Source organism: Hyposmocoma kahamanoa, unplaced genomic scaffold, assembly GCF_003589595.1.
Source record: "Hyposmocoma kahamanoa isolate Upper Pololo Valley unplaced genomic scaffold, ASM358959v1 62, whole genome shotgun sequence".
Classification (NCBI taxonomy): domain Eukaryota; kingdom Metazoa; phylum Arthropoda; class Insecta; order Lepidoptera; family Cosmopterigidae; genus Hyposmocoma; species Hyposmocoma kahamanoa.
Genome location: NW_020653850.1, coordinates 2287643 through 2290696, shown reverse-complemented (window position 1 = coordinate 2290696; position 3054 = coordinate 2287643). Strand labels below are relative to the sequence as shown.

The window sequence follows — 3054 nt, the reverse complement described above, 5'->3', positions numbered from 1 at the left end:
AGTATTTGTAAGTGTACTGCATAAACCTGCACGTCGCAGGGGTCATAGATGTTTTTGATACCAAGCCACGGGACGAAAATGTCATGCGCCTGGTGATATTCGTCAACGCCTATCCATAACCAGTTGAAATTCCATTTAGAGCTTTTAATCTCAAAAATCTAATAATAATAATAAATATAAATAAAATCTTTAATTCTTAAAAACATGGTTTCTCAAACAACAGTGGCTGGAGCATCTTTTTAAGCATAGCCTGTGTGAGGCACCGCTCTTCATTCGCTACACGTATTAAATTACATAAACCAACTAATCATTCAAAACACATTTCTCATAACATCGTTCAAGACTTAAATAATAACGCATAGAAACCTAGTCCGCACACGCTAAGTGAGGCAAATTAAAGCGCGCCCAATGGGCCTACACGAGCGGGCGGGCCTTCAGTGCTCAAGGTCAACTTGCACCGCGAACAGCTCAAGAATTTTAGCTAAAAATGACGAAATGTGCGGTAAACGAGTGTAAAAATACGTCAGACAAACATAAAACAGATACTAACATCATATTCCACAAGGAAATAACGCGTTTCAACTTGTATTTTTATATAAATGTTCCCTAAAACCGAAAATTAACCTACTACTAAAACTAGCCTACATGAATTTGATTTTTGCCTCACTTGTGACAGTTCGTTTGATATGAAACTATCATTCTATGCGTTATTATTCTAAGGTTCAAGATTACAAAAAATTTAAAATTATCGCGCGCGCGTGTGTTTGTGTGTGTGTGTGTGTGTGTGTGTGTGTGTGTGTGTGTGTGTACATGTATTTAAGAGTGGTTATCAAGCAGAGCCTCAACATGTTGGTCACGCGTTTGTCGTATTACCTATTTGCAAATACAGTGTTGGTACTTGGAATTGGTATTACAAGATCTTGCCTTCTTTTCTATCTGATACTATGGTCACAAGTTGAAGTTTTATATTTTTTTAACACTATGCTAGCAATATACAATTTTCTCATCGAGGGAGCTAACACAAGTTATACAACTGTTCAGTACAAAACATCATCTTCTTAAAATACACGACCCTAATCAAGCCACGTTGAGCACGTTCTACATCAAGAAATCTCGTTTTCACCGCTCCACCCCAGACAGGTATGCAATACACTAAGATAGATTGTACTAAAGATATGTATACTTCTTTCAATAGGTCTCTAGAGAAACCATGTAGCCCAGCGGCTAATCTAAGGACTATCTAAAGGACACTGCCACTGCGCTCGTCACCCTGAGACACAAGTTGACGAGTCCCATGTGCCTGTAATTTCACCACATAGCTCACATTACAGTTTAGCGGCAGAAATATGTAGGTAAGGTAGCAGTGCTTTCCTGGACGATCCTCTTTCACATGGAGTTCTAATACTGCTTGCTACTCCAGTAGGGTAACATATTCTTCAGAGAACAGGTATTAATGGTTTTAACCAATTATAGTTTTTCTTCTAAACGGAATTATTATCTCCATTAACACTATCAAAAAGTAGACTATACTAATGTATTAACTACTTAATTGTGTGTGTTTATTGTGTCTGTGCGTGCATATATTCGCGCGCGCATGGTTCATGGTTTGCGCTATTATCTTTACCGAGTTTTGCTATTTTTGAATTCTTAAAAAAGCGTCAAGATTATTATGACATGAAAACTTTAAAACTAAAGTTATTATATATATTTTGTGGTACACTAATTGGATATTTAGATTGGTAGCTGTTGTTCGAAACTATTTAGCCCGTCACTTAGTCAGGCTTATAAATGATACCGCTCGGTAACTTACAGTTTTAACTAACCCATTCATTTTAACCGAACAGGTGGGGAGGTTAATTAGAATCATAATTAATGTTTGCATTCTTTGCATTTTTTTGAATTCCTGACAAGCGCTGGTAGACTAGAATTGTGTGTCACGTTGTAGATTTTTAGATAAATAGGATTAAAAATGTAGGTTTTTTTAGCGACCCGCATCGAGGGAAGTTTCAGTCATTTCAAACCTTATTAAAACTATGTCATTCTAAAGCTGAACTGTTTTAAATGAACCCGAGCTAGTGTTGGTTTAGCAAAAAGTCCATTCGGTAGCAAAATATAAATGAAAAACTTTTAATTTCAGAAGTTTCAGAACTTTTTAATACGGTCTAGATATAAACACTTCATAACTTAGTAGGTTTTTCCTTCAACGGGTTTCTTTTGTCATTATAATTCGGTGAGTTGGAGCTTTGCCCGACAGTCCGGCTGCCCCACGTGGTTCGCCTCGCAACCGGGTTGTTCTTGCAGAACCTAAGAAGGTTGCCGTACGCCGCTCTGTATTGTCTAGTGGCTGTATATATGAGGGGATTTATGACACTCGAAGCCCAAGCAAGGATCGAAGCGATAGTGTGCAGCCAGGGGTACCGCATGCTGTCCACGATGACGTTCATGATCATGAGAGGAAGGAAGCAGGTCAGGAAACCAGAGTGGTCAGGCGGGAATCTTCTTCTTTTTCTTATGCCGTTTGTCCGCTCAGCTTGCCGCATACACACCTGCGTCCTTCCAGGTTCCCTTTGCTCTGTCTCACGCGCCAATAAATGCACGAATAGGACACAATGATGACCACACACGGCAGGGCGAATCCGAACACGAACAAATACTTCTTCGGAGACTTGTTGTCTTTCGGCAGTATCGTGCAGGAATACGTCTCCCGATCCAAGCCTAGTTGGCATTATTTTAACATCTTTGGGGTAGTTTTAGAATTGTCCTTTCTTACAAATTCCTATCTTTATTTATAAAATACAGCTCTAAGTGTTGTTTGATCATCTCTTTATTATAAGTCGTGTTCAAGTTTTTGACGGCTTTGTAAAGATATAAGTAGTTTGGCATTATCATGATGGAACACGACACTTCAACGATTCCTCAGTTCTGGACGTTTTCTATACTCCGAAAACCTTCAACAAACCTTCGACAATATAGCATTAAAAAAAAAAGTTCTTGAAAAGTTCGGAGTGAAGAAAATCTTTTATATATCTCTAACAGATTCGTTAAAACAAAGAC

At 38.5% G+C, this 3054-nt stretch overlaps 1 pseudogene; it reads right to left on the bottom strand.

Moving 5' to 3' along the window:
* Window positions 1–2135: 2135 nt before the first annotated feature.
* On the bottom strand, window positions 2136–2719 carry LOC113229715 (annotated as a pseudogene).
* Window positions 2720–3054: the final 335 nt, after the last annotated feature.